Genomic DNA, 27,349 nt, shown 5'->3' with positions numbered 1-27,349 from the left:
CTGTAGGCTACAAAGCTACAAAGGACATACCTGCTGAAAGGTTTTATGTTTATGTCAGTGTCAAAACATGAATGACATCATGCATACCTATTTCCAGAAGCGTATTCGATGAGCAATATGTACAACAAAATGTGTAAAGTTGTCTCAAAATATGTAAGTTTTGATTCAGTCAACAAGACGTAGAAGGCGCGGCAAGGTCGATGTCTGCCCAATGATATCACGTTGTCGCGGCAGTCGTAACCCAATCAACCGCGTATTGTGAATGTAAGGACTGACTGGTGGTGGTGATATGAAATAATAACACATTTAAATAATTTCGGCTTAATTCAGGAGCCTGATGAAGTTAAATTAGAGACGAAATGTTATTAATTGTCCATGCAAGACTTCGGCTGTTGACAAACTTATTTGACCGTACATAAGTTGCGACCAACAGAATATACCTCCTACTCGACGAAAAATATCGTATTTTTTGAATGATTGAATTGAACTTTACGGTTGTTTGTATCACTGTCTATAATTATAATACCTATTTATTTAGGCACATTAATTAACTCCAAATAAATATATTTATACTCATATAAGAGTAGATAAGTAATCAATCATAGTGCCCGCGTTCTCTGCATTTCCGCAGTGAAAAGGTATCGAAAAGCGAATGTAATAAATATAGATGAGAAATATTACTGCAGGTAGGTAAATCGTTCTGGTTTTACGACGACGCGATAAAATCGATCGATTAGATAGATAAAACAAGGGATTTTGTTTTATTACTAGGGATTTGACATGTATAGGTTCCGCAGAATTTATAGGAATGAATACCTACGTTTGATTCCGTCACGTCAATCTGTGTTGTTATTTTTTCATCAAAATACTCGTATTACGGTATTAATTGCATGTTTCGCCGCTGTCGTTAGCACGTAATGGATGTAAAGGTTACCGATATCCCCGCCCTGCATTGTGTCCAAAATTAATGGTTTTTGTTATTACATTGGTTAGGAGTAAAGCGTTTATTGAAAGCGTTCGACGGGCACGGGCCATTCACGCAGTGATTGACAAATTGCCGACGAGCCCCGCGATGATTAACCCCAGCCGCGCCGCCGCCGGCCGGACCGGTGCGATTCTGAGACACCTTTTTACATTTCTCATGTGTAACCGGCCGTATAGCACTTAGAAAGGTCACGGAGCTACATTCTGCGCGCGTAGCGGGCCTTTACAGCGTCTAAACATAAATATAGTAGATAACATGGGACTTGAGCGGTTACCTTGGTATGAACAACGAGGCTTGACCTCTAACATCTGCGTGCAGTAAAAGTACCAATAATACATGCTGTATAAGTATTGTTATAATTAAGATAGCTAGTTAACATACGAAGGTTTTGGTTAGTCTAACAAACTATGCTCGATTGTCTTGGGCCAAAGATCAACGTAGGGTCTTTTTTAGGGTTTCGTAGTCAACTAGGAACCCTTATAGTTTCGCCATGTCTGTTCGTCTGTCTGTCTGTCTGTCTGTCCGCGGGTAAGCTCAGATACCGTTAGTACTAGAAAGCTGTAATTAGGCATGTATATACCTATACATATTAGTCACGCCGACAAAGTAACGCAAATTGGAGGTGATTGTTTTTTTCTCGACTAACCCTATAGTGTGGGATTTCGTTGGATAGGTCTTTTAAAACCATTGGTTGCTAGGCCTTTTTTTTATTCAGTGATCTGTTTGCGAAATATTCAACTTTAAAGTGCAAATTTTTATTAAAATCGAGCGTCCCCCTTCTAAAATCTAAACTGATGGTGCAAAAATCTGAAAAAAATCAGAATTATAGTACTTAAATATATCAAATTTACGAGAAAAAATATAGCGGCTAAGATTGCTTGAGAATTATTAGTAGTTTAAGAGTAAATTGCTATATATATATTGCTTTAAATTGCTAGTAAAATATACCTAAACTTGGAAGATTTCGTAGGTACACAATACGAAATCCTTAGAAAAATGTTATTTGATTTTTCGTAATGGCTACGGAACCCTATCCTGGGCGTGTCCGACACACTCTTGGCCGGTTTTTTTACAGAATTCGCTGCTGTTTTTGTAAATCGAGCTACATACACATAGCTAACATTTAATCTTGAGAAAACTCTGACATTTCGGACAAACTATTACTTTTTACTGGAGAGCTTTAATTATCATGTACTCGTAGTCATGTATAGCTGATTGTAATAGTGCAATGGATTAATTAAAGCACATGGCCGCAAGGAGTCGCCGTGCCCGCTGCCCGTGGTCGTGCACCGGCGCCTGCGCAACAAAGGGGAGCGTGGGAATGCACGGCACCATTACTAATTCTACTTTTATTATTTCTTTAGCACATTGCACATGAATTAAAGTAATAAAACATTGCATTTAATCTATTGCTTCACATATGAAGTATAAGAATATTTTGTGCCAACGTTCTCATTAATGAAACATCATGGAGAGAAGTTTAACACAGGAAGGCTAGCAAAAAAATTAACGGTTTAAAAGGATATTTATTTCTACTAATAGCTAAGGATATGAGTCTTATATTGAAATATAAATAGCTATTACTCGTAACGTTCTGCATGAAAATAATTAAAACGGTCAAAGCTAATGTCAAAGCTAGCTCAATGACTAAGTAAGTACCTATGTCTATTAAACAAATACTTAGTAAACGTCAGGAAAACAAAGCGAATACTTACTTTAAAATCGAGCGTCTATTCTAATGTTTCTTAAATTACCCGAATGAGCCAGATAAATGATGCAGATCACAAATTTAAGAGCACATTTAAATAATAATCTGTTCTCGCTGCCTACATCTTCGGCCTTTGTTGCGACACTTCATAGTCTTATTTTATTTAGGAACACTCTCAGTACAGATCTAAAAATTATTCAAAAGAATTGATTTGTTGTGTGATAATAATTTTAATAGCACTCGCTATAAAAATTGTGATCGCCCGTGCGGAAAAACTGTCATGAGAAAATAAAACCTGCCGTTTGCTCTCTCACTATGAACATTGGAAAAAGCAATATTTTACCTGAGTAACAAAAAAACATTTCCATTTGAGCGTTTAAGCAATCTTATTTACAGTTCGAGATCGACGTTCCTAGCGTGAGCTTAGCCAGTGTTGTTGATAAGCAACTTTCACGCTATAATTAGTGTTGGGGACACGTTTATTAACACTGTAAAGTTGGACAGTTTAATCATGTTCAGTGTCTATTTTCATTAAAGTATCTAATTATGATTAGTCGTGGCAAGTTATTTAACATTGTTAACAGTGAACATTCACATGAACAATGATTTCTTCATAATTTATTGAATAGGCCATAGTTTGCCTCTACGAGAAATAAAATTAAAATATTAACGCCAGTTCTTACATGCGTAATCAAATAGAGCTGAATCGGCGCACACTTTCTCAAAGAGCCGGGAACACAAAAGTACATCCATTCCCGCGAGACGTCGGCTAAGTTGATGCGAGATATGAAATGGAATGAAATTGCGAGCACATAAGGACAGGCGATCGCGGGCTGAATAATGAAGGATCCCGTTGTGCACGTGAAGCGGAGGTCACGTCCAAGCGGCCGCCTGCGCACCAGTTCGACGCCCCAACCCACTGCAACTTGCTGCACAACACAACCTCACCTAGTCCTACGCAAGTAAAGTCCACATTGGGAAAACATATCTCTCATATGCAATTTTACATTATAAAACAAGCGCCACACACTTGTTTCGAATGAAAGTTGCCGGTTCACCACAATATTCAAAAGTAATTAAATCGCTAATTAAACTGGTGCATCATTCATGAATATTGAAAGGGAAAGTATTTTGTAATACAATGACAACTAAGGTTAATCCAGTGTCAGCGCATGTGTTTCATATAATGTATGTGAACGGGACTTGTGTTTCTGTTTTAAATTCAGTGCACGATTTAGTAATGTTTAGTCTGCCTTTCTTTTAAAACAAGTGTGTAAGTGTGAAGTCAAACTGCTTTGCACGGGTTTAGCTACAGTATAATATTGTTTGGGAATTAAGATCTTCGGGTCATTTGTTGGTTTGCATTGACATCTCTGTTGTGGCCGTTTTGCCACGTCGGCACTTCATCTTCGTCTGCGGTCGTTAGAGGTACAATGAGAACAAAAACTGGTCAGTAATTATCTTGGTGCAACGATGGGATCGATTGTTTATTGCCTTCTCCGCCGGATGTTTCCATTCCGTTCACTTTGTATTTCTTGTTTCCTTTTAAGATGCTGATGGTTATCATTAAGCTTCGTAATCGGAGCTATTTTGAGAAATCATTGCCGCGTATTTTTAAAGGGAATATTGTTCCTATACAATCCAAATAAAAACGCTGCCTAAAGATAGCTCACGGCATTATTGATTCTTTTAATTTTTACCGTTTACCCTACGTAGCTATTTTCTTTTTATGTTTCATAATTTTCGTACCTACTATAAGTCTCATTGAAATAACGTCTAATGGCCTCGTTTTCATTTTTTTTATTCGACTGGATGGCAAACGAGCAAGTGGGTCTCCTGATGGTAAGAGATCATCACCGCCCATAGACACCTGCAACACAGGGGGATTGCAGATGCGTTGCCAACCTAGAGGCCTAAGATGGGATACCTCAAGTGCTAGTGATTTCACCGCCTGTCTTACTCTCCACGCTGAAACACAACAGTGCAAGCACTGCTGCTTCATATATATTTTAGTTTTGTCCAGTACATTTATACATAAATACTTAGTTATAATATCATTTTGTTTTTATAGTTCATCATCATATGCATGTTTTTCCTTGCGGACAGTGGCAAACCGTTTGGAAAGCGTCTTTCACCTCGACGAGAGATTTACAGCTTCACGAGGTGTCTAGAGGTTCTGCGGCGTCTTGTTACACTTTCTAGTGATAGGTCTCCTGACTCAATGCCATCCGTAACCTCACACTGATGACTTTTCAAGACTTGCATGATGTCAATAAAGTAAAATACAAGCATGAAAAGAGTTATTTTTCCGCTTCTATGTATACTGAGATAGACTTCGAAAGAAAAGTTCATCTGGAATAACTTCTCCAATGCATACATCTTTGCAGTCATATATTTTAATGGTTGACCATCAATTATTTGGTTGTAATAGTCGATTTTTTTATTATTTTATTTATTGCAGTACACAGGTCTTGCAAAATTGGTTGGTCGGACAAAACGTTTCTTACTTACGTAGATTGTCAAATATTTTTTATCCGTTTTACAATACAATACGGTGTTTTTTTTATTGAACACCACATAATAAGCAAAACAAACCGACCTCTTCCAGATAACCTTTACTACAGAAAGAAGACAGGATTAGATTAAAAACCTGGTGACAATTGAAGTACTTCATGACAGTTATGTTATGACAGATATATATTTAGTTTATAATATTAGGAATTTAATGAAATAATAAATAAACTCGGATAACTAACGTCGCAGGAAATTTATTGACAAGTAACTACTTAACGTAGCTGGTTCACAGATTCGGCTTTTTTCCCGTAGGGTGTCGATGATAAGATTAATAAGCGGTTCAGTTGCAGTGTCCCTGCGCGGTCACGACTGCGCTAGCGCACTTTCTCCTGCACGATTGCCCTATTTAACACCTCAGAAACTAAGACAAATCAAACTTTCATCACAATTAGAAACGAGTGATAGCTGCATTCACCTGAACTTATGAATAATCGTTGTTATAATAACCTATGTATATTTGAAGCGCGGTATATGTTCATATTACAGAAAATCCTACCTATATCGGTTAGAATATTGCTCACTCATTTAACCCACATAAAAATAAGCGTCCAAGCGCGAGTCTGCTGACAAGGGTCTCGCGTGAATTCTATAGATATTTATAGGATATAGGAAAATTTAGCACATTATTTAAGAATCACTAAATTTGGAGTTAAGGGTCGGAATGGGCAATTTTCATCAATTTTGTTAAATAACTTCCTGTTCCTATTTTCAATATTCAACCAAAATTATCCTATTATATTAATTATATTATTCAACTAATATAAATTTCAACAATATAATACAAATTTCAACTTATAGGTACCGTTCAGTAAATTCGTCAAAATTGGCTGTGACTGAGAAACAAAAATACAGGCACAAGAGTGATCCTACTATAAGGTCCCTGTCTTCCCTTACAAGGTACCGAACCCTAAAAATGTATAAAGGAAATAATAAGTTAGATGTCAACATATAAAAATATTCCCAGGAAACGGACACATGTGTAAATTTATCGAGTTGGATGCAGCGCGTTCTAAACGCGGACGAACGGAGAAGCGCGCCGCGGTGTTTGTTATTGGATTCGGTTGACGCTCCGAGGACAGTTTTATCTTCAAAGATAACCAGATCTATCGAGGCCGTTGACCTGAGAGGTGAGAATGAGCAATAGTTATCTTCCAGAGGCAGCACGACCAAACAGCGAACGTATCGATGCAGTTATCAAGTCTGTTCGTATCTCGCGTGGAGTACCATTTGAAAGCGGTAACATGCACATGCATCATATGCATTTGACGTGCAGTGGTGCAGCGCGGTGCGGTACTGAGAGCGGGGACCGGGACGCATCCTTCGCCTGCCCCATATGTGTAATTATTTGCTATTTACCTCTTCGTAACTCGTGGTATTACTACAGAAAACACTTGCGCTTTCACCCGACACAATTAATTACTTGTGTTGAACAACATGTGGTGCATTATTTCACGCTCGGAGTGACCGATATTTTTCCGGTGCAGCTTGTAGCGTCGGCGTTCCCGCGGCCGTTACTAAGTCGAAACACACGATTTTGACATTTTTAGCTTGCGCCGCATTTTGCGTCACTGCTTTGAAATGCCGCGCTCGTGGCGCGTGGCGCAACGTTGCTTGCATTGTAACTCTAACCTAATCCTTTTATAGAAAGCTGTTAGATTCTATCATGCTGAACCTGCAAACAAGTGGTTTATGATCTTAGGTCGAGTTCTGCTTTGTTTTATTTCTCAGTGTTGATGCTGTCGATTTGACAGGTGACTTTTGATAGTATAAGATGCGTGGAAAGATAAAATTGAAAACTGCACGTAGTCACTTATTAGAAACATTTTTAGTTCAAGTGACACTTTGGCTTGGTGCCATTGTTTCTTATTCCATACAGATGTGCCTGCTTTTAATGGAGTCAAGCATGCAGTCCATAAAAAATAAGCTGACAGTACATAACGCAGCAATAAAGATTCGAGGCGGCAATGTCCCTCCACCATTCGCGGTGAACGATCGGAGGCATAGTTTTTCATTGCACATCGCATGTAACATCGTCGCTAGCACAATAATCGTAAAAGCCGGTCCCCTTGTCGACGAGTGCGCGAACTGTCCGCGCGGTGATAAAGGAAAATGCATTACTTCCCCTCCGAGGGCGAGTGAGAAGTTTTCCTTAAAGCAGCCCTTCAAAATGGCGGAGCAGGTCATTAATGCTCGGCCCAGGCGCTACCTAAATTTAAAAGCCACTTCCAACTTAGTTACTGCCGAGGAACGGCGACGTGGAGACGAGGATGAGAAATTCGCAATCGGCTTAGTAAGCCTGATTATGCTGAATGGATAAGTAAATACCTATACTCCTCTACAATGGAGACTTACGAGGCAAGCGTGCTCCAGCTCAGACCAAATCTTCTCTTATTTAGGCATGATCATGGTAGAGTCTATAAATTACTTATGCAAAAAAATACTTCACGTTACGTGACAGAAGGCCATTTCTTTATTAGATAAATACGAATATATAATGGTACTATTTATAATATACTAGCTGCTCGCCACGGCTCTGCATGGGTGTACTGATAAAGAAAATTACAACAAATCTTCCCCAAGCATCTTGTCTCACTCACTTTTTTATGTGGGGATTTTTACACAAAAGTTGCAACTGTTCTAAAGTGATGTGCTTGTATTATACCTGCATTTGGTTTGGCAATTGATATTTATTTATATAGGTGAGTTTAGCTGGTGTTACAATATCAGAGCATGGAAACAAAATTGTTTTTAGGTTTTCAACGTTTATCGATAGAATTTGTCTCTTAAAAAAGAAGTACCTAAAAACATATCGAACCTATGTACCTATATAATTTTCAACATAAAAAAGAAAAATATTTAAGTATCCGGGGACCGAGTATGGAAAACAATCCCTCGATAACACCATTCGAAAGTGCAGAAAAAGTTTGATGAATTTGAAATACAAGTAAAATAGCAGATATAACAGCTCTAACCAATCTGATCAACTAGTTGAATAAAGAAAATTTTTAAATAAAAATAAAACCGACTCCAAAAAAAAAATACAAAAAAAAATGAAACCGACTACAAAATCCTTGAAAATATTTTTCTAGGTACCTACTAGCTCGAAGTCGGTGACTCAACACGAGCCAGCAGGAGTGGAACAATAGGTTCACCCTCACTAGACCGAATATCATAAAATATAATTTCACTAATCATACCAACGTTAGATATAATTTTCATTAGCCCTAATATTATGACAGCTAAACTTGTATGTCTGAATTGATTACTAGACCGAAAGTTTTACATCCTAATGTTTACTACTACTAAACATTAAAAAATGCTCTAATATTATTAAAACTAATTATAATTATTCCTAATGATTATTAGACCTAAAGTTATGAACCCTAATGGTTACTTGTACTAAATATTAAACGCTCTAATATTACTTAAACTAATAATGATTATTCCTAATGATTAATAGACATAATAGCCATAAGTTCTATCTTTGTCCATGAAAAACAAATACTAAATTAGGTAAGTTATACCCACATGGGTTAGGTTAGGTTAGATCTTTGACAAGGCGCGAAGCACCTGACCTACGCGGAATAGGAGCTCCGCGCAGCGGAGCGCACCTTCGATGTTAGGTTTTTTTTTATAGCAGCCAGGATAACTCCCACTAGGAAAGTAGGTTGGATGTCATTCAATAAATAAATAAAATAAATAAATAATAATAATTATAAATGTGTTGCTAAATGGAGGTATTCCATTCCAATACATTTGACGAAAATGTATGTTTCAGCTTTTTAATGAACGTAAATTTGGAACGCTAAAATTAGGGCTAATATTTAGAAAAATAAAAAAAATCTGCTTTTTGAGTTTAGGGCTAGTGAAATTAGCTACAACGTAAATTCGGAATGCTAATATTAGGGCTAATGCAGGGGTTCCCAAACTTTTTCGGTTTGCGGCGCAACTATAAGCTTAGTATTTTGTCACGGCGCCCTTGCTAGGGGGACTATAGCTAGTTGAAATAAGCAATGATGATTTTCAGCAGCTTGTCTACGTTTCTGAGAAAAAAAGGAGCCCCACGCGGCGCCTTTGGGTACACTCCGGGCGCCCTAGGGCGCCGCGGCGCACAGTTTGGGAATCCTTGGGCTAATGAATAGTGAGGAAAATGAAAATTCGGCTTTTTGATTTTAGGGCTAGTGAAATTAGTGGTAGTGAAAATAGGATTAAAATTTTTCGGGCTACCATAGAAGAACCGGAACTAGTCGTCTACCTCACCTACATATTATGGGTCCTCCTGCTGGGTCATCGACTTCGAGCTAGTAAGTATGTACCTAGAATGATATTTTATTGTATATATATTCCATCGAATAAAAAAATAATTTTGAAAATCGGTCCACAATTGACTCAGTAATCGGTGAACATATATAAAAAAAATACAAACATTGGAACATAGAACTTTTCCTTTTTTGAAGTCGATTAAAAGTTTTGGGATGAAGTTTTGTAGCAATACCTAAGTGCACAGATTTTTACCACTTTCGAATGGTGCTTTCGAGCGATGAAATTTCAAAGCGGTTCTCTGCACTATGAAATATAAATATGTATATATTTGGACAGAAATACAAGAAGCGGTCCATCGTATCAGATAAGTAAAGTGACTAGCCAAGCCATTGTTTTCAGTGATCGTCGCCAAGCCTAAACAAGCGTCGCCGTCCATTCGGAGATTTATCACTTATGCAAAACGTAACTCGGACTTCGTTGAATGTTATCAAGCTTAAGCAAGGCGTACCTTAACGGAGAAAGCAAAACATACATAAATCGTCTGTGATCTGTCCCCGCTGTTTCGGGAACTTGGCGGCCATATATCGCGGAGGGCGTGCCGCCCGTCTGCGCGACGTGGGTCCGATGTCACAGTTGTTGATATCCTTTATATTTTATTCCATTTCTTACCTTAAATAAGAATTGTTCAGAGTCGCTTCATGTAGGTACATATTTATTCCCATTTGATTTTTTCCAAGTAAAAGACTAATCACGAAAAACTTATCTACTTAAGAATTGGTAATTAAAATTTCCCAAAAGAGCCAATTAACTTTTGTTGTAACCGACATTCCAACAATCAACACGGAAAATGTTTTCTATAAATTTGGAACGACCTTTTTCCTCAATGTCTTCTTGTTTGGAAGGTAAACATCCAGTATATGGACAAGTGTGGGAGCCAGCCTCATGAATTTAATTGTTTTTCGTGTCCCACGAAAGTATTTAATTGGTATTTGTTTTTTTTTTATTCCGTAATCATCGCTGTGTGCTACTGGCTATGTCAATAAACACGTAGTTATAATACCAAATAACAAGTTTGTCCCCATGCAGTGAAACAACGTCTGTGACTTTTAAATTCTGTGCCAGCCATTAGGAAGTACGAATTATTTATTTTGACACGACATGCGTGTCACTGGCATAGGAGTAAGAACTAAAAAGTCACAGACGTTGTGTCACTGGCACCGAAATGTAATACGTCTGTGACACATATACGTGTCACTGGTATAGAAGTGACTGTTGTAGGCTATGCGTAGGCATAGTTTAAGAGCTTAGTAGATCGTTGCCGGGGCCGATCGTATGCTGCTAACCTAGAGGGTTGAGAGTGCCTTTTAAGTATGTCGTCAACTGGGGAGTCTAAGGGGTTAGACGCAGAGGCACAGTTGCTTAGTAGATAGTGGCAGCTACCCAGACGGAATTTGTACAAAGTTCTACCGCCTTCAAAACTAGTCTTCTAGTATGTTCCCAACGTTGCTTCATTTAGTGAACTAAGTGAGCGAGCCAAACACTTGTAAATCGCCTCGAAGACAAATACAGCGACGGCATTATTTACACTTGCAACTATATACAGTTTTGTCCAGGTTCCGAATTTCTCACCTCAGAAACGATGCGAGTTTCCCTGTATTAGAGGAGGGGGGGGGGGGACTCCAAGCTAGGGGTGTGGGACGTGACGAGTTTTTATGATGAAGACAATCAGCGCGGCCCGTCCACGCGCCCAACGGCTGCTGCCGAATACATGTAAGCTGCTTAGAGGTCGGGCAAGGTTAGCCTAGTCCAATAAGCATGACTGGAATTCATTGGATGCTATAAATGTAGGTACAGGATCGGAATAGTCGACAACATTACTAACACTTATCAAACTTGCAATCTTTCAGCAATAGCAGCTTTCTTGCAATATTTTTGCTAAAGTAAGTACCTACATACATATCTACAATAATACATATCTGGCTTAGAACTGGCAAAAGGTATGTAAAACAAATAAACAATACAATAATTTCTATGAACCTCGTTACGCTATATTTTATGATAAATATAGAGCTCGTAATGTAGTGTTAAATCTGTATCACGTAATCATGTTATACATTGGATCATCGCTTATGATTCCCTACTAAAACTAGTGGCTTCCTTCATAATTCATAAGCTAATAACAAGAATCTGTGGTAATATGATCAGTAAGTCTGTTGCTCAACCGTGATCGTCTGAATAAAGATAGCTGAAATATTGGGTTAATGCGCGTACGATCATAAAACTGTCACGGCGGGGAACAGTTTCCTGCTTTTTGTTAAATAAAGCAAGAAGTTTAATCAATAGCGTTTACGCGCGATCATTTTTTGTGTCCTTTGGTCTATTGAACTTTGTTATTCACGTGTGACTACGTTCGTTTGGATATAATGTTAGCTATAACTTCACTTGCAGGAAAAAATAATTATCTCAAAAACAAACACATAATAATAAAGATAGTGTAGAGGGTTAAATAGATATCTGTTAACATCACTGCTTCTCAGAGTACCTAAGTTATAGTATTTTTTATAGACGGCGTGCTAAAAATCAAGGTTCAATCAAGGTTTTTATTCATACATTTTTCAATTTGTCTGTGTTTTACCTGGTGTCTTTCATTTGCTATATAAACATATCCAAGTACTTCGATGGATAATAATATGTAAAAAAGCTTGTAATAAAAACGAAAGTGTATTGATTAATTAATAGGATTCTAACGGATCTATGCCAAGTGTAGGTAATGGCAGATAACAAAATATTTTCTTAATTGGATGCCGGTTGAAGTCAATAAATCCCGTTAGGTTAAAAGCGGCCATGTGCTGCAAGCGCATGCATTCAGTAGCCCCATTTTATATTCCACTGGCCTCATGCCACCAACTAATGGAACTGTAACGAATTAAGACAGCTTGAGAATTATTGCTCTGTTTATCAAGTTCTTCTGTCATAGTAAAAATCTCCTGAAAATGACCAATTTTAATGTTCATTACTTTGCGCTGCCCCGCTTCTGCAGCGCATCTGGGATGTTCGCCGATGCACATATTGATGACTTTTTTGCGAGTTTGCGCAAGCGGGCGGCATCCTTGGTGCGTCGGGTGCGGGCCAGCCCCAACAGCATCCTGCGCATGATTGCGGGCAGGGTCGACTGCCCCTACATGGCTCACTGCACTGGGTTGCACCGACCTACTACTGTCATCATGTGGTGAACCTCATTGTTTTATTTTTATTGTATATGTGTTGTTGTGTTACTAATTATTGTTTAAAATCTTTTGTATTACTAACCAAATGTGTCAATGTTATACAAATAAACAAGATTTTATTATTTATTATTATTATTTAAAATGACTTTTCAGTGGATTCAGCGGAATAAGTACGCACTCATACCTTGAAAAAAAAACTGTATTTTGGCGTATCTGAGAAGCAAGATAATAGATGTGTCAAGGATAAAACGAAAGAAATAACTCACGATAAATACACTATACATAAGTGTTTCACCATGACACCCGACAATGCTCGCTAAGGCCGAGCTAGTTGCGTCCGTTTACCCGAGGCGAGCTTAACGCGGCGTATTCTGCGTTCTCAAAGGAAATTTTCCGCTTATCATCCTTGACACAGTTGTAAACTCCAGGCGCCGGGTTCGCACCGCACACAGCCTATTAAACATAAATACAGGACCGCGTAAACACAAAAACGATACTACAAGTTAAAATAATTTGTTTAATTTGAGTGAGCAAATAAATCAAACTCTCACACATGAGAGTAGTTTTATCTTCTGTGATAGTGTTATCGCCTAGACGAATTAGGTCATCTTAAGTAATATAAGAGTGGACATGAAACTTCCAAGTCATGACTCATTCATAATAATTTGGCCAGTCGGTGACTGATGACAGATATTGATGAGGTCCGGCGCTCCTGCAGCCTCCCTCCCAATATTTGTAAGGCTCATACGCACCGCGGCCGAAGCTAATGGGCTGGGAGTTTTATTTATGTGACAGCCTCATAAAGACGAGTCGAAGATAATATGATCAAAATTAATGGCCGTTTCTGGCAACTTTCTTTCTTCCTAAAAGTGTATATTGTGATTATAAGGAGTATTTCAATTTCGTGCTTACGCAGCGTTTAAACATAGTGTACTGTGTTACCGAGTCACGAAAATTTATATAACAATGTTTAACTTTCAAGTTATCTCGTTTCCCCGAAGGTCTCTCGTTGTCAGCAAAAATTTCGTCCCTCGGTGCCGGGAACATGAAATAATCTGAAAGAGGTCGGTAACAATGAGACAATTAACGTCATCTGAAGCGGCATAACTCTTGAACACGGACGATACAATGGATCTACGCAGGATATTGTCGAGAGGAGAACGCCAGTGGGTCATAAAATGGGGAAAATGCAAGAGAACATTGTAGGTGTCGAAGCGTGCTTAGTTCCCGGAACTGCCGAGTGTGCTGCCGGCTGCCGGTTCGATATGAGTCAAGTTAGGCTCCGTCCGGCCGGCGCGGCAATGTAGCTCTCTATATACCAATACCAATTATATTATTATGTGAATGAATACAGACAATGATTAATTAGCATCAAAATAAGAATAACAAACTAATACAGTCCCCAATTTATTTCATATTTATCGTTACCGTGACTTTTACTATTTTATTACTATTAAATTTTAAAAATAACATTAAATTAAATCTCAAAGTCTAAAGACTATACCTATATATTACCACGTTGGGATTTAATTAATGAAGAATGTATTTTGTTACAGGTTGTTCCTCGAAAAACAACGAGGTGAGTATTTATAGTAAAGCTAGTAAGACTATAAAATACAGTGATTCTTGCTGACAAGCCGAGGAACGTTTACAGTGCTCAATGATAAAGTCTCGCAGCGCGGGTCAACGCGGCGCGGGCGCGGCGGCACCATTGTCGCTGGCAGCTGCTAAAGCGCTATCGCACTTTCAACGTGACTGGCCTCGTATATTTTTTTCCACAAGTTCAGTTCTGCTGTTTATTTACAACTCGTTGGCAATTTAGCCCCGTTTCGCTTTTTCAGTGTGGCAAGTGCACACTGGACAGAACTAGGTTTAGGTTAGGATGAGATAATGGCTGACGTCGCGTTTGTTCCCGTCCATTGTTGTTTGCATCCTCCGGCCGCTTGTTGTTTTTGCCCAGGTTATCATACTGAATAAGCCTTTAGTGCTAACATAGATAGAGCGTTTAGCCTTTTATCTCAGCGAGCGCTCAATAAATTGCTTACAATCAAACGTCGGATAATTAACAATGTGGGCCACATTTGTGTTTTTTGCGCTGTGCACAGAACCTGCTTGCATCTATTATGCTGTCTGTGTGAAGACTTTTATTTATAGATTTTTTTTATCGACATTGTTACTATGGAGGTAGGTACATTGCTGCTTGGTATCTTTTTTTTTTTTTTTTTATTCGACTGGATGGCAAACGAGCATGTCTCCTGATGGTAAGAGATCACACCGCTTGCAGCAGTATCTTCCATTTAATTTTGTGTACAAAGAAGCGCCAGTTATTTTTAGCGTAACTTAAGCGAGTCGACCACCTCTGGAGCTAAACGAAAGTTTGTTTGTTGTCCGGGTGGTGTCCCAGCGCCGCGGCTGATTTAGGGGGAAACTTCGCTTGTTTTGCATTTTACGGGAGCGCGGGGAGTCACCCTCGAGATTTGAATATTTCAGGAGGAGCGGAACTTCACTAAGCTTAGGCCCTTTATATGACTTTCAGGCAATTGCTTCACATATTGCCTGCGATAATAAGACATTATTAACACAACAATTCATTTCAAAAGAAATACATTTTTCAAACTCGTCATTTGGATATTTTTTTTACCTACTACTTAAATATAATTTTTAATTAAATGATTGATTAATTAATGAAAATGTTATCAGACTAACCTAACATAACGTGAGCAAAGCGATTATAAGAGCGGTTTTCAGATGTTTTTGAATGTTATGAATAAGCGGAAACCGGAACGAAAGACCTTCATTCAGGCTAAATCTTGAAGTTAATCATTTTCCAGATGATAATGGTTTGCCAAATGATGAATTGAATAACGCATTTATGAGACGTTGGTTGATAAAATGATTTCCGATCTCATCACCTAAAATGTGTTATATGTGTGTGTATCTAAATATAAGTAACACGATAAAGGCCAATTTTTTTTTGTTGACATATGTTGATTTGAGGTACGTGTTTTTCAAAGTAGTAACGACGTGTTGAATATTATAAGTAGATCTTTTTTATTTCTAGACAGATATTGCTTAGGTTTTAATACATGTATACATGTAACAAACAAACTGTTTCACAGATGTTTGAATTCTTTATATGTATAAGTTACTAAAATGAAATATGAACAAACCGGAAACAGACAGAAGTCTAGAGTTTTTTTATAAGTAACCTACGCAAAACAAAGCTTTTACATACCCAAGCGAGTTCATTTCAGGTACTGATATTACAGTACCTAAAAAGAAGTTACCAAAGCGGCTACTGCGGCTAGACTATCTGCAGGTTTTGCTTACAATCAGCAGGACATCCAACGAACACAATAGAAAAATTCAAATCAATAATTCGAAAATTAAAATAGTAATTAATGCATTGACGGCTTCGACGGCAATCCACTTCATTTATTAACACGAATACGAGTAAAAAGAAATAAAGAGCGGAAATTGTCCATTGTGATCCGTTAGTTTTTCTATTTCGCTCTGTGGCCATTCGTTTAGGTATTCGCTTTGTCGTGTGCGCCCTAGTGCCTATCAACGTCGAATGAACGGGCTTTGTCTCCCTCTGAAACAGGTTAAGTAAATATCCAGATCGTGTTTCATAATAGCCGAATGGAATTCACGTTCGAATGAATAGAGTTTGCACTTTATTTCTGATTCAGTTTTTAATTAACCTCGATTCCTGCCTTTTTCACATGCAGGTTGTGATTTTTTTACGGTTCATTAATTCCACAAATAACCGTTATTGCTCTTTATTACTGGGGCGAATCTGTTGCGATCCCCACGGTGTTGATTAGGTATATTAAAACTTTAGCATAATAATAATTTATGACTTTTATGAATTACAGCGGAGTAACGTACCTTACAATGTAAATTTTAAGCGATATTAGCTGTCATCATCTTAAATTTCATGACGTAGCGATTTGTGTGAATGTTAATTTCAATAAGCATAGTTTTCGAGAATCGTGTAGGGCTTTGCCCAATAGCAATAATTTCTACCTTGCCTTGACAAGTTCGTATGTGACACTGTAGAACCCTGTCGCAACGAGTCTCTGTTGTCCTTATCAGGTTTTTTTTTGATAAGAGCAGCAAATGTTGACTGCGACAGGGTTCTACCGAACGTCACTCATAAGCTTGTCAATGTCAAGGTATATTCAAGTGTTGCTTATGTAGTGAAACCATGTTTATTTTCAAGATATGTAATTGCTAATCTATTCATTTTCTTTTAATACAATCTAGTGTTCTCTGAAAATGTTATTGGGAATGTTTTTTTATTTATTACCTACTTCAGTTAGAATAATAAATGTGTTATTTTAGTTCTGCCCAATTTCATTCTGTACACTGCTACGAGTATGTGGACAAGTAAACACGGATGCTGGCCGATAATAACAATATTGTGATAAGAATAATATATACTGACGGGTTTCGATTTTAGGTATCGAAAATCATAGATGCGTAACGGCCTTGGAGCTATTTTAGCCAATGGAATCCTGCGAAGGTTCAAGGAAACGTAAAGATAGCGGTTCTCGTTTTCATTATATTTACGTCTAGAGCCCTCTTATGCTCATCTTGTTAGCTGATTTTATAAGACGAGTTGTAAAAAAAATACTGAAATTAAAACTGTGTTAATGTATGAAAGGTGACTCAATTATAATAAGTTTAAGGCGTATAGTAAGTATTGAAAAAATACCAAACTTACGGGGTTGGCTATATGCGAATGAATACTCAATGTAAATAAGCGACGTAAGTCTGCGGCTGTATAGAAATACTCAAATACTGCGGCTACCTCATGTGTTCATGTATTTTCAAAACTAAAATCCAATCGAGCCAAAATCAACTAATCATGTTTTTGGATTTTTACATACGAGTCATTCAGTAATTTTTGAGCATAAGAGCAAAAGTGCATTTTTTTTTCGTTTCGTTATATCGCCTTAAGCTAGGCAGGGGGTATATTTTATCTTCTTAAATATTAGGCTCCCGAGGGATGAGGGCGGACTTATTCCGCGCGGGCGAAAGCGAAGCCGCAGGTAACATCAGATACCTAGATAGGTACAACACCAATGTTACCAGTAAAAACCCTACTTCCTACTTAAAAGTATAAATGTGAGAGTTTGTAAGTGTATCTTCAATATCATCATTCATCATCCCAGCCTATAAATATTTATATATGTCCCAATACTGGGCACAGGCCTCCTCTCACAATGAGGGCTTGGGCTGTAGGTTACCATGCGGGCCCAGTACGGATTGGGAACTTCACACGCACCATTGAATCGCTTCGCTAGTTTGTGCAGGTTTCCTGACGATGTTTCCCTTCACCGTAAAGCTCGTAGTAAATTTCAAATGTGATTTCGCACATGAGTTTCGATAAACTCAGAGGTGCGAGCTGGGGTTTGAACCCACGATCCTCTGCTTGGTCAAACCACTAGGTCACCACGGCTTGTAAGTGTATGTTTGTTATTCTTTCACGCTAAAACGGCTGGATGGATTTGGTTTTTGATATATATAATATAGACAGCTGAATAGAGATTCGCCTATACTAGTCGCCTAGATATATATACTTCTAGAGACATGAAATTTCACACGTACTTACAATACAATACACACACCAAATTTACCCATGTTCTTTTATATATTTTTTTATAATTTTATTATATTAATAAACAATTTTCCATTGCACAATTATTGCACATCACAAATCAGTACAAAAATGTATATATAACTACACACAACTACTTACATTCCTAATAAAAATAACAATTACGATGATATTTCTGAGAATTATGATTCCGGAACTTCAATTCTGCCAGTTGCATTGTTGTTGTTGTTGCATTACATTGCGGCATTTGATTTACCACTACAAACTCGTTGGCTTTACTGCCTCTTGTAATACAACTTGCACAATTTTTTTCGTAGGTCAAAACTAGGCTTAATAATTCGCACGAGCAAAGCCGCGTGTAAAGGCTAGTACAAAATAAAATGGAAATGCAGTCACGTATCCTAATTCAATTTCCTTCGTTAAAACAGTAGTGGTGTTTCGTTGCATTTCTGTACGCGGTATCAGTTTCCGCGTCAGTGGTCGGTTTTTTGTGAACCCGGCGACATCCGCAACAAGCTTTTTCTGCTCGTTTTCTTTGCCGTCCATTCCTGCCTTGTGGTGATTGCTGACATAGCCTACTACAGTATCATTGTTTTATTTTGCAAATGTATCGGTAGGTTCTTTAATTTTTCGCCGAAAATATTTGGTTCCAAATGATTAATTTCCCAATGCATCGGAATGAATGATTTTTTAAACTGAATATGGATGAACGATTTTTATAAACTTTAAGTACTTCAGGATTGTTACAAAACTAACCTAACCTAATCTATAGGGTTCTACAGGATATTCCTGAAATATATTGAGAAAAGTACAGTTTAAAAAAGAACAATCATATGATAGTACGAAAATAAACCATTTAGAAAAAAAAATTGGTGATAAGCCAGGATTCCGCATCGGTTCGGTGTTTCATCTAAATACGCTTCAAAGAGTTGTGATTAAGTTATATTGAGTAACGGTGCGATTTAATCATATCAAGACTTCGTGCACTATTATGATTTTATTATAATTACGTGTATTATGTAAACTTACCTAGCGACCAGTGATCGATATACCAATGAAGTTTTCGCTCGATGTTAATGTATTTTTTTTATTTGTTATGTATCATAAATAAATGAAAAAAATCTAGGACTTCGTTTTAATCTATGGAGAACAATAACAAACGACAACAATAATAAGTAACGTGACGTTACCTGAATACAATAACGGTACCGGCGCTGTCATTGATAAAAGGGCCAATCAACTTTTTTACCGACACTAATCTGTCCGCGACATTTTTCAAAAAATTGAAGATTTTTGTAAGTAAAAATGTTTTTTCTGTAATTTAATAGATGTTGTACATGAATACATGCCAGCCTACGTAATTTCAACCTATTAAACCGTGAAATATCTTGTTGGAAGTACGATTTTTTGGTAACGCCAGAGACAATTTTGGTAACGCAGGAGACGCCCAAAGTGTCGGTAAAATAGTTGATTGTCCCAAAAGCAATGGTTGCACCGTAGCTGTGGTAGTCAAGGTATATTTGTTTAATGAATCTGGGGGCACGGAAGTGCCCCTCCAAGTCGAGCGCGAAGCAAACACTGCCGTACCATCCTTTACTGGAACCATTTCGCCGCATTTTCAGGCCCCTATTTGAGAACCTCTGGATAAGACCAGAACGCAGAAATTTTCGTCATCCAGTAAGCTATAATCACATACTTAAAATCCAAAATTTCGAGTCTGTAGGTCATTTAGTTCCGAAGTTAAGCGAAAGCAAAGTTTCGCATTTATGACACTCACTCACTCATGATCATCAAAATAGAACTAGTACTTCCCATAAACTCGGAGAGCTGAAATTTGGTACAGAGTTAGGGTTTGATGGCCACATAAAGGGAAAACTATAAAAACTAGGATAATCGAAGATCTGGAGTACATGGTGACCCTGATTAGAAAACACAAGAGTTCAACCAAAAAAAACTGTGTCAAATAAGAAAATCTAATAAAATAAATCAATAAGCCCACGTTTCTACAAAACGAAGTGAAATCCCACCAAAAACATTCTGTAAAAAACTAGCCAAGTCTCGATAGAGCTGCTTGATTATCTCTAAAAAGTAATGAAATCTAGACAAAGTCGTGCCAAGTCTAAGGTTCCTTACTGCGATTTCTTTATTATTATAGTTAATGTTGTGTGACTTGGCCGTTGACTTGTACCCACTAACGTATAAAGAATGTTCAGTCTAGTCTTATCAACAAAATGAGTCGTAATGTTACTTGAATAAATGAATTTAATTATTATTATCTTTATTTATTTTTTATTCTTAGGGTTAGGTTTTTATAATAGTTATAAGAAGTAAAATACAGCAAAGTACATACAAAATAAAAATATTATAAAAACCTAACTAGTTTGCCGCCGGTAACGGGGTAGGGCCCAAGCTACCGGTGGTCAGGGCCGCAGAGTGAGGAACCTCCGGACGATGCGTGCCGTGTCCAGAAGTACCGCCTTCTGTATCTGGCCCTTGATCCAGCCATCTAGCGAGAGTCTCTTGAGATGTTGGTCGAGACTCTTCGCTATTAGACCGTTTGCCGAAACGACTATCGGACAATGATCGTCGAGTCAACATCCCACATAGCAGTCACTCGTGAGCCAAGTCAAGGTACTTGCTGAGTTTGTCCTTCTCGGCCTTCACGAGGTTCTCGTCATGTGGGATGGTGATATCAACGAGCACTGCCTGGCGGTTTGATCGATCTGTCAGCACGATATCAGGCTTATTGGCTACAATAGTCCTGTCCGTGATGACAGATCGATCCCAATAGAGCGTGGCACGACCATTTTCAAGAAATGGCGCAGGGACATACCTATAATACGGCACCTCAGAGTCTACAAGGCCGTATCGAAGAGCAAGTTGCTGGTGGATAATCCTGGCTACTAAGTTATGTCTGTGCAAATACTCACCGTTAGCAAGATGAGAACAACCGGAGATAATATGCCTGAGTGATTCCCCAGGACGGCGGCATGCCCGACAAATGTCGACCGTACCGTCCTTCAGGATATACCTCCGGTAGTTGTTCGTCATGATAACTTCGTCAGCAATTGCACACACAAACCCTCGGTTTCCCCAAAGAGGTCCCCGAGTAGCCGACGCGAGAAGGTCTACATCAGGCCTGTTAGGGCCTTGTAGAACCGCCCGTGTAGCTCCTTGCTCTTCCATACGTTCTTGCGATCTTCCGTGCTCATTACCATAGGACTGCGCCAATTTTCGTTTGCCAAGGATAGCGGGGTGAGGTGTCTGTCTACTGCCACAACATCGCGATGCATCCCACACTCGTTGCTAAGGAAATAATTCCTAAGGCTGCATACCTCGCGGTTGTGGAGATTTTTATTATTATTATTACTATTATCCAGAGTCCCACCAAAAACATTCTGTAAAAAACTAGCCAAGTCTCGATGGATCTGCTTGTTTATCTCTAAAAAGTAATGAAATCTAGACAAAGTCGTGCCAAGTCTAAGGTTCCTTACTGCGATTTCTTTATATTGTCCGCGTATTGAGTCTCAACATTTACTGGATAAGACTTAAGACTCAAAATTCTTTATACGTGAGTGGGTACAAGTCAACGACCAAGTCACACAACATTAACTATAATAATAAAGATATCGCAGTAAGGAACCTTAGACTTGGCACGACTTTGTCTAGATATCATTACTTTTTAGAGATAAACACGCAGCTCCATCGAGACTTGGCTAGTTTTTTACAGAATGTTTTTGGTGGGATATAATTTAGCGGTAATTTTTCCAGCGCGACACGCGCGCACACAACAGGGCGACCGAACTAACGTCCCGCCAGTTTGATTTCTTGTTTTTATTGTTATTTTATTTCATGTCATGTTTGAGAAAAGCATTATACAAGCCTCGGCCGGAAAGTGGGGTTGCCGGCCTCGCATCCCTATCCGGCCTCGCAACCTCTTGGCCGGCAACCCCCTACTTCCCGGCCTCTACAGTAATGTACTATTGCAGTACCAACCCTAGTTGACTTATAATCCGGTTAGGGCAACTGCACGCGCCGCGGTCGCGCCGCCGGCGATCGTCAGGCGATTGAGGCTCGATAATTGGGTGCCTCACCTGGCCATGCGGTGCTCGCTTGCAGGACACTTAATAGATCTCATAGATCGAAGGGCTGCAATCTTGATTATAAACTAATGACTAAATATTGAAGTAATAAACTTATCGTTGCGGTTTAATCATCACTCGATATGGTTTTAAAATTAAATTACTCTAAAACTAGTTCTAGACAACATTGATATTTTTGTGAAACAGACGACCTACTTCAAACTCTCATGAGACGTGAAAAATAGTTTTATTAGTCCTGACCTAAAGTGCCCAATTCTATGAATACGGAACTTCTAAAACTAACTCCTATTTACAGCGTGAATTGAACCTTTTACGTCCTCACTTATCAATTATATATGCATACTAGCTTTTACCCGCGGCTTCGCACGCGTAAACTATTCGGTCTGGTAGTTGCAATTGAAATTTTCGGGATTTTACAAAATTCCCCTGGAAATTTCCAAAATTTATATCGTGGTCTTCATTGAGGTTGTGTTGTGAATAACTGTACAAAATTCAAGACTCTAAACCCAGTGCTAAAATTTCAAAATTTTTCCCTATCCAAATTCAAATTCATATCATTTATTCAGTAAATAGGCCGCAATGGGCACTTTTACACGTCATTTTTTTAAATACCAGCACTTTCGGAAAGACCATCATTGCCAAGAATAATGCGCCGCAAGAAGCTTGGTAGAAAGTCATTTTTTTCAAAATAAAATAAGTACAAATAAAATACTTAAAAACTACAGTAAGTATACAATTAAAGAAAAAATTACAAAATAATAATAATAATACACGGATTTATGGGGTCCCTTAGTTACAAAACTATCCCCTGGAAATATCGGGATAAAAAGTAGCGTATGTGTTATTCCAGACGTCCGGCTACCTACATACCAAATTTCATGCCTCTAAGCCCAGCGGTTGTTATTTCGAGATTTTATCCCTATCCCGTGGAATATCGGAATAAATAGTAGCCTATGTGTTATTCCAGAGGTCCAGCTACCTACATACCAAATTTCATGGCTCTAAGCCCAGTGGTTGTTATTTCGAGATTTTATCCCTAGTTATCCCGTAAGAATATCGGATCTAAAAGTCACTTAAGTGTTATTCTAGATGTCCAGTTACCTACATACTAAATTTCATGACTCTAAGCCCAGCGGTTATTATTTCGCGATTTTATCCCTATCCCGTGGGAATATCGGAATAAATAGTAGCCTATGTGTTATTTCAGAGGTCCAGCTACCTACATACCAAATTTCATGGCTCTAAGCCCAGTGGTTGTTATTTCGAGATTTTATCCCTAGTTATCCCGTAAGAATATCGGATCAAAAAGTCACTTAAGTGTTATTCCAGATGTCCAGTTACCTACATACTAAATTTCATGACTCTAAGCCCAGTGGTTATTATTTCGAGATTTTATCCCTATCCCGTGGGAATATCGGAATAAATAGTAGCCTATGTGGTATTCCAGAGGTCCAGCTACCTACATACCAAATTTCATGGCTCTAAGCCCAGTGGTTGTTATTTCGAGATTTTATCCCTAGTTATCCCGTAGGAATATCGGGTCAAAAAGTCACTTAAGTGTTATTCCAGATATTCAGTTACCTACATACCAAATTTCATGACTCTAAGCCCAGCGGTTATTATTTCGAGATTTTATTCCTATCCCGTGGGAATATCGGAATAAATAGTGCCTATGTGTTATTTCAGAGGTTCAGCTACCTATACACACTAAATTTCTTGGCTCTAAGCCCAGCGGTTGTTATTTCAAGATTTTATACCTAGGTATCCCGTGGGAATATCGAGTCAAAAATTTGCCTTTGTGTTATTTTAGACATCCAACTACCTACATACCAAATTTCATGACTCTAAACCCAGCGGTTGTTATTTCAAGATTTTATCGCTATCCCGTGGGAATATCGGAATAAAAAGTAGCCTATGTGTTATTCCAGAGGTCCAGCTACCTACATACTAAATTTCATGGCTCAAAGCCCAGCGGTTGTTATTTCAAGATTTTATCCCTAGGTATCCCGTGGGAATATCGGGTCAAAAAGTCACCTATGTTTTATTCCAGACGTCCAACTACCTACATACCAAATTTCATGACTCTAAGCCTAGCGGTTGTTATTTCGAGATTTTATCCCTATCCCGTGGGAATATCGATATAAAAAATATCCTATGTTTTAATCTAGGTTATAAACTAACTTTCCGCCAAATTTCATCCAAATCCGTCTAGCCGTTTAAGCGTGAAAAAGTAACAAACATACTCACTCACTCACTCACTCACTCACTCACTCACAAACTTTCACATTTATAATATTAGTAGGATTATAAAACCTGCGAAGCAATTCAATGGTGCGTGTGAAGTTCCCAATCCGCACTGGGCCCGCGTGGGAACTTATGGCCCAAGCCCTCTTGTTCTGAGAGGAGGCCTCTGCCCTGCAGTGGGACGTATATAGACTGGAATGATGATGATGATGATGATTATAAAACCTAATAATAACATTTTGATGGCAGATATCTTTTGTAAACAGCTACACATACCTACAAATCTGCACTCAAAACAATAACTGGCTGAGATAAATCTAAGTTCACGCAGACGAAGTCGAGGGCACAGCTGGTAACTTAAGATAATAAGTAATGTTAAATATACACAAAAACAAAATTCCTCCTTGCATGCGCGCTTTAGGCATATCACTTATACAGTATCGAACAGAAACCCAGACTAACTTTTATTTTGTTCCACGTCGCTGCTCTCCCAATTTTCTACTTGGTAAATTGAAAATTGTCGGCTGGAGGACGCTTCGTGGCTAAATCCGCAATTTATATTAGTAGCTATCTATTAAGAGAACAATTATCTCTGCGGTATTATTTGTCTGAATGGGAAGAATTCCGACAGTAGATTTAAACGCGGGTACTTCTGTATTAAGTACTCACGTTTCACTGCAGGATCATTTCAAATTTTATTAGTCGACGCCCAACATAGAATCAACGGCTAAATCTCACGTCACGTAGTTAATCTCAAAAAAATCAACATTTTTAAGGAACAGCAAAATTGATTTGCTTTTAGTACTCTAAATCAAGTAAGAATTTAAGTTATAGTGGAACAGAAAATACGAACGTTCCATCTTACATATTAACATTTGCATGAGCGACAGGCGAGATGAACGTTTTAAATATGGCCATCAAGGAAGGAAGCTTAGTTGTGAATAATAAGTACCTAATGCAAATAGTACAAAATGCTACCTATATCGTACAGCGGAAAATTTGTCAAAAAATAATGTAGATATGGACGAATGACAAAAAAACCTTCGTGAACTACTCGTATATTTATAATGGTAGTATGATGTTATAATTCGGTTTTGGCAGCAATGTCTAGTAAAATAGTACATACGCCTAAAATAGTTCTTGACTACTTTCGTTTTGGAATGTTTTTTTTGTTAACTACAGTAATAAAACACATACCGAACAACTGTCTCCCATTTACTAATAAACCTAACATAGAGCATTAAGGTACATGCATACAGCTCTACATTTAGAGCCATACACATCGGCTTCGTTCTATGTAATAGAAGCACGATGTTTCCTTAGTGTGCTCTAAAGTTTCAGAAAATGTTTCCCTCGATATTTTTTTATGTCATGGGACAATTGACACCAATTGACCTAGTCCCAAAATAAACAAAGCTGTATTATGGGTACTAAGTAACGATAAACATGCTTATATAGATAAATACATAATTAATATACATAGTAAACACCCAAACGATTCGAGAACAAACATTCGCATTATTCACACAAATATCTACCCCGGCCAGGGATCGAACCAGGAACCTCAAGCTTCATAGTCAGGTTCTCTAACCACTTGACTATCCAGTCGTCAGACGAATTATTTAGTAGCTGGTCCTAATAGTGCACGATGGAATATCAGTTTCTAACAGGTAAGCTACCTCGGCCATGTACCTCGGCTGTGGCTCAAGTTTAATTATATTTCCTGTGTTGCTGTACCAAAGTTGCCTGTTGGCCGTTTTGGCGACAGGTACCCATTGTAGCTGTCATTCGCATCGCTTGGAGATCAAAACTCGAAGCCTACTGCGAGGGTACGAGCGGGAAACAAAGTCAAATTGAAACGTCACTCTACCAAACAATTCATTTGTTCTATTGTTTTCTGTTATGTTGGGCAATATTTTAATGTGCTTTGCTTAAGCTGGAAAGTCGATAGCACAAAATAATCGACAATTAAACCGTCCGTATTATCATTACGTAAGGATAAATATAAAAAAATACGTACTAGTTACTTGTCTGTCGCGTTATTTGTTTTATATTGGCAGTGAGGTTTCAATTTCGATGAAACTAAAAACGTAACATATTTGTTTAATTCAGCAAATATTTAATATCAACATTTTATGACTCTACATGTTATAGATACGACAATGGCTATTTGTGAAGCAAGTCATAAGCATTAATTTATAAAATGTAGATGCGTTCTGTTCGAACAAGCGCGGTACACATTGTTTTTAATAATAATCGTATTATATACCTAATACCCAAAAATATTTAAGAGATCTTTATTAAGATAAGTATAAACCCGGATAACTCACGTCTTAAATCGAAAACTAACGAATCGAGAATGAACGGTAGCTTTATATTCAAAATCTTTATTAAGGATATGATTCACCAAAAATATCTCTAAAGAGGGGTTGAGTTAAATCATCACTACGAAGATGCATTTAGCTGAGGTTGACAGTAATTTCACGAGATCGGGGCGACACTCACCCGGAACGTGTTCTTAATGGACTCTACGAAAATCAAGTTAAGATTCTGACACGAACTGTACGGACGTAATTAAATGCAACTTAAGACAAGCTTCCTCAACACTAACAGTTCCCG

At 38.2% G+C, this 27,349-nt stretch overlaps 1 protein-coding gene across 3 annotated transcripts in view; it reads left to right on the top strand.

The window, feature by feature from the left end:
- The window catches only part of LOC141426705 (uncharacterized), a 173,109-nt gene that overhangs the window by 8,560 nt on the left and 137,200 nt on the right, over positions 1–27,349 (top strand). Inside the window, exon 2 of one of the 3 annotated variants that reach the window (XM_074085824.1) lies at positions 14,314–14,336. The exons of the other annotated variants lie outside the window; for them this stretch is intronic. The gene's annotated coding sequence lies outside the window, so the exon portion shown is untranslated. The remainder of the gene's footprint in view (positions 1–14,313; positions 14,337–27,349) is intronic. 3 annotated transcript variants of the gene reach the window in all.

This window comes from Choristoneura fumiferana, chromosome 3, assembly GCF_025370935.1.
Source record: "Choristoneura fumiferana chromosome 3, NRCan_CFum_1, whole genome shotgun sequence".
Lineage (NCBI taxonomy): Eukaryota > Metazoa > Arthropoda > Insecta > Lepidoptera > Tortricidae > Choristoneura > Choristoneura fumiferana.
Note: the sequence above shows the minus strand (reverse complement) of the source record. Positions and strands in the feature narration are given on the sequence as shown.